We start from the raw sequence: 6,089 nt of genomic DNA on the forward strand, positions 1-6,089 counted from the left end.
GAGTAAACTGAGTAAACATGCCAAAAGAGCAAAAAATGAACCAGTTTTACATCGTTTTTACGACTCCGGAAAGTTACAACTTTTATAAGTGAAGTTATCCGAAGCAAATCTGGATATATTCATCCTCCCAATATCTTCATCAATTAACGTCCCAAAATGTAAATAATATAGCAACACTAAGGCTCTGTAAACATAAGCATTGATCAACTAAGTGCACCCACGCCACATACATTTTTTTTTTTTTTTTTTTCGCTTTTTCTGATATAAGATCGCAATAAGTTAGTAATTTCTTCCAGCTTATTTGGACTTGTTATTTAAAAGACATCCATAAACCCATAGGTAGCTAGAGTACATTATTGCATCTAAGAGGGAAAAAAAATGTTTTACACTCAGCGATATTAATATACACTTTTTAATAGATCCAGGATGGTAAGTTCCTCATTTGCCCCCTTGCGAGCGCCCTTCTGTATTTTGTTTCATAATTTCCTTTAATTAAATAAAACAACAAACAGTGTTTTGTTTTTTATAGTAGAATAAAAACCCTAGTTATCCGGGTTTTCCCATTATCCAGATGCATTGTGATTTTAGTTAATCCCGATACTTAGTATTCTTATTGTTTCCTACTGGTTTGTATTTCAATAAAGTCAGGATTCGAAAAATCACCTTCTGGATTCCTGTTTATTTCTTTTTAAAAATTTTTGCTTAGTTTACATATTATGCGTGCGTATAGGCAAATACTTCCTGTTGTAAAAGAAAATCCATTTATTTGACATTCGTGTTTCAGACTGTAAGGATACTCTTTTATGGCACTTTCGTAAGTGTTCAGCTGCAAACTAAAGCATTAGAATTATGTGTTTAGCCCCCTTTCTTTTAAAATTATTTTTAGGTTTTCCACTGTCATAAATTTATTAGTTAACTCGTTTTACTCATTGTCATTCTCAGTTTTACTCACTGTCTCGTTTTACTCATTGTCAGTAGACGTTTCATTCGTTTAACTCATAGTGTTAAAACTTATTTTTTTTCCCGTGAGAATCTTTCCGTTCTAAGCAGATATCCTTGCTCTGTTTAGCATTGAAGAAGCCCACGGTCTGCCTACAACAAGAATCTTTTGAGGAAAAATGGGCATCCTTAACTGTAACGAAGTTTTTTAAATTGCATGTTTACATTCTTGTTATCTGCTTCAACTATTAACTGAAGTGCGTCCTACACATCAATGTTTTAGTGCTTTCTCGTAACAACGCAATTTCAGAAGAGAATTAAGCTCTTGCTATACTTCAAAATGAAGCGCCCCCTCGTAGCAAAACTAAATTATGCATATGCAAGGCCGATTCCAAGCATAGGTGACTTAGGCAGCCAGTTTTGCACAAGCGACGACTAAATAAAAATATATTTTGCTTAATATATTAACTGATGACCAATTTAGTGATGGCTGATTGAATGATTAATATGTTTAATTAAATAAACCAGGGATTCCTAACCATTTTTCTTGCATCGAGCCCTTTAAAAGAATGATTTGCTTCATTAACCCCTTACGGTTTTCTCTACAATTCACAACATATAAATAATCATAAACAATTGTAAACAAATAACTTAACGATTAGATTAAAAATGTGAACATAAGTTTTGAAAAAAATTGGTTTATGTTATGTATGTTTTATTATTAGTCCAAAGGGGTTTTGTACCTGAGGGACTATTTTTTTGCGTCGGTTAATTATAAACGTCCGTTTCACTTTTCAAACTGTTGCGACGAAATGTTAGAGTTCCGCATTATATTTGAAGAAATTAAATAATGAAAAATCTGCATAAATGTATGTATATTTCTCTCATTGTAATAAAACAAGGGTACACAGAGTCATCGAACGAATATGGTGCCCACCAGCGGCCGAGCGGTAAAGTCGCTGAACACTGGTGGTTCGGTCTGAGGCTCGAATCCCGCGAACGGGCTGGCTGCATGGGTGTTTTCGTGGTTTTCCCCATGTGTAACGTGTATACGAGCCAGTTTCCCTTTGAAAATCCTCCACGAAGGCATCCCTTCCCTTAGGCAGATAGCCCTCGAGGCTTTGCCGTAATTAAATAACCTAACCTACGAGTATGGGCATGTGAAAGCCAAATTTGAAATTTGGAATCGATTTCATTTATAAATATATATAATATATAAATGTCTATGTCTACAGCGAAAATTCTTTATAAAATATTTAAAATGCACCGAACTTTAAAAACTTTTTTACGTATATATATGACTTATACGAGTATTATTCTCTATTTGGGGGAATAAAAAGAAATTTCGACTTCTTTAAGAAAATTTGGAAATTTGAACGTCCATTTTCTTCATAAACTCTAGACGAGTCCATTTTCGAATCCCCCCCGTTAATAATCGAATTGTCCCCTTGTGGGGCGTGGGCCCCACGTTGGGAAACACTGTTCTAGATAGTTACAAGGCCTGAGGGTGTTGGTAAAGCCTAGGAAAGCCGGTACTCATTAAATATAGTTGAGAAATCACTATATGCAATATTTTCAATCCTATATGCATTCAATGATGCGTATAAAATTGTTTTGCGGCATTATGCAATTTTAGTTCGATAATCTGGCACAGCTGAAACTCCGAACATAACTTTGGTTACAGTTACAAATAAACTTTTCCATAATTTTCTCCGTGAAATGTTCGCTAATCAGCACTCTGTTTTTGAATTTCACGTGCTACCTACTCTGATACTCTGCTAAATTCATACGTCTGCTCGAACGTAAAAAGATACTGCCATATTTTGCCTTTTCTTGTAAATTCTACGAGAAGGTAAGACGGGTTAATTTTTATTGATTACCTAAAACATGAACAAGGAATTATTCCCGTCTTTAAATTCCCAGTTAACATCTTACGAAGAGCGAAAAGTGAAATATTTGGAATTTAGAAAAAATGCTTACCGTTAATCATTTCACACTAATTTTGAATAACTTTTCGTTCTGGTCAAAGCTTAACAAATTCTGTCGTCTTCTTTTGTTTTTTCCTTTTCTGAAATGTTTTTCACATTGAAATGTTCTCTATTCCTGTTTATTATTTGTCATTAGGTCTATTCAATATACCTGAAGTTTCTGAACCAGCTTTTGGTAACGCTAAGCAAAATTTTATTTTAATTATTTTTCTTTTCCAATATTTGGACAAGTTAGTTAAGCTATGGTTGGATTTCGTAAATAAACGAATATAAAAATGATACAATGTTTATTCCAAATTAACTTGGTGCGAATTACTTTGGTAACTAAGCAAGAGTACAATTACGCTATAAATCAGCTAAATGTGTAGAGACATTAGGTATTTTTGGAAACAGGCAAGATGAAAAATTAGCAACGCCTTCGCGAGGAATCGAACCGCGGACCTCTGGAATACGCCCCCAGCGTGCAGACCACCACACCACGAAGACATGCCAAGAAGGCAGGAGAAATACTTTATACATGTAATATAACTATTTACATTTTTATTTTATTAAAGTATTCCTGGAACTTCTCTGACACACCCTGCGAGTACACAAAACTCCAAATATATTTTGCATTGCAGTAATTTTCATTTTTTTGGAGGGGAAGCCAATTTTTCTGTACTGTATTTTTGCATACACATGCGCGTATCTTCTATTTTTATATTAAAAGTTCCTCGAAATCAACTTAGACTTACAAACTTTATATAGGGGATCTGAATTATAACTTTGCATTCAAGGGCGCCTATGTCCTAGGGACAATATCATGTACTGGAAAATTACAGAACGTAAAAATAAAAATATTTTTCTCATCACAAGTTATTGTTGATTTTGAGATAAACAGCAGTCCTTTTCGCGGCCAGTTCTCAGAATAGGCCAAGGTCCCATTGTTGCCATTAATATGTGCTCCTGAGTTTCGCCTCAGACGATGTTCCTTCTCTATTTTTTTCCCCTTTTTTTCTTTTATTTATTTTTAATTTTTTTTATTTTTTAGTTAGAATGAGTTATATAAATACATTGCGCAGCATTCTTATAGCTTTAAAATGATTTTTTTTTTATTCGGATTATTTACCCGGAATTTTTTTTCTTTTTCTTTTTAAATATAAAAAATTTTAAATTCAAATTACTTTCGTTGGAATAAATGCATGCAATTTGAATCTCTCTTTAAAGGGAACAGAAGGAGAGATCTTACCTCAACCTTCTCGCTATATGTGTGTGTGATTATGGCAAAGCCTCGAGGGCTATCTGCCTAAGAGGAGGGATGCCTTCGTGGAGGACCTTCTCGCTATATGAAACATGACTAAAATAAAATAAGTTTTTTAAAAGGCTGGAATATTTATTCCGATATATGGTATAATGTCAAAAACAATAATATCTGAGATTTGAAGTGTTAGACAATATTTGAATGTTGCGAACTTTCAAATACTTCCAATCTTTTTTTGTCGTTTAATTATGCATGTTTACCTGAAATTTATAATTCATTTTTTATGATCAATTTATTATTAGTAGTTATATACATTTATTTATGGTTATTCCATTATTACCATTATTACATTGCTTTTTTTCTGAGAGTTTCCTTCCCCCCCCCCAAAAAAATAAAATTATTATGTAAGTCGCCGTCCAAGAATCGGTTATTTCGGAGTACTCAAGAAACTGTATACTGCTCAAGGAACTGGAGAGTATACCCACAGCTTAACATTAAAAAATAAACAAATAAAATAAATAATAAATAATTACATAAGGAAATTAAGAGAGGAATCATATAAAGAAGTTAATATGAGAAAATTTGAGAAAGAAATAAAGAAGTTTCAGCTAGTTTTTACAATTCTATGAATTTGTTTCCATTATACACATAATTTTTTATATATTTTTTAAACAAACATCAGACTTCGGTCTTGCAGAAAGAAATAATTTTTTGGTAGATTTTAAAATTCAGTGTTTTAGTATACGTAGTTCTTTTTTTATTTTGATTCCTTTTTAAAATAAGCATTAAATCTTCGTCTCGATACTCTTTTTTTTTTTTTTTTTATTTATTTTTTTAACGTTACAGAGCGTGTGTTGACCAAAATATAGCCTGCCCCGGGTGAGGATCGAACTCACGACCTTCAGATTTCTCTTTCGAGGGATTATGAGACTGACGCGCTGCCTACTGCGCTACCGAGGCACATCATCGAACTGTCGCAAAGAGATACAAATCTGTTTGTTAGGGTAAAGAATTTCGGAAATCTTTAAATTATTATGAAAGTTTTTAACTAAATTTCGCTAAAATATAAACTAGTACGGAAAGATGCAAATATTTTACCTCATTTTTAAACATACATAGGAATAATATTTCTTAGTGTTGCCGTATAAAATCAATTAAACTGATTGTCATTTAAAAAAAAAAAAAAAAAAAAAGTACGTATAAAAAGTTGAACTCCATTTTGCCAACTCCTAGGCAGATTTGTATGGCCAAAATAATAAAAATCCGTAACACATTTTTATTATTCATAAAGTATCTTAAACATTTTAATAATAGTAATAATAAATTATTCTTAATAATAATTAAATATCTAAACTGTAATCAGATTGCTGATAAAATATATTTCCTTTTTATTACCAATTAAGAGCAAAAAATTGGTTAATTTTAATACAACGAATGCAGAAAATGGTACAAATATTTTGCTTTCTTTTTAAACAGAAGTAATTTTACTCCATATCGCTCTATATAATAAAAATATTTGTTGTTTGAACAAAGCATTAAAAAAACAACTTGGAAATAGTATAAACTGTTGCAACTCAATTTACATATTAGTATTGTAATATTTTTTTAATTTTTGCTTGCAGTATAGTTTATAAATAGAAGAGAGATGAGAATTCTATAAACAAACTATATAACAGAAGAGTTAAAAGTAATTAATGATACAGTAACGGTTTGCCTTGCAAACAGTAGCTAAGTATTGTTGCGTTGATAATTTAGATAATAATGAAAGCATACGTGCCTGGCAACTGATTCAACCCAAAACTGTGTAAATTTTCTTTATTTTATTTTACGGCTTCAAATTCCTTACAAAAACAGACCGACCTATAAAATATTGCACAGTACAAACACAAGTACAACACACAATAATTAATAAAATAACTAAT

General features: G+C 31.9%; 1 non-coding gene across 1 annotated transcript; it reads right to left on the bottom strand.

Annotated features, from left to right (window-relative positions):
- Positions 1-5,038: 5,038 nt before the first annotated feature.
- On the bottom strand, positions 5,039-5,127 carry TRNAM-CAU (transfer RNA methionine (anticodon CAU)). Its single transcript is given in 2 exon segments — positions 5,039-5,074; positions 5,091-5,127. It is a non-coding gene; the product is annotated as a tRNA-Met (tRNA).
- Between the last annotated feature and the right edge of the window lie 962 nt (positions 5,128-6,089).

This window comes from Stegodyphus dumicola, chromosome 8 (genome assembly GCF_044657685.1).
Source record: "Stegodyphus dumicola isolate Sdum_Otavi_A_Nest chromosome 8, ASM4465768v1".
Classification (NCBI taxonomy): Eukaryota; Metazoa; Arthropoda; class Arachnida; order Araneae; family Eresidae; genus Stegodyphus; species Stegodyphus dumicola.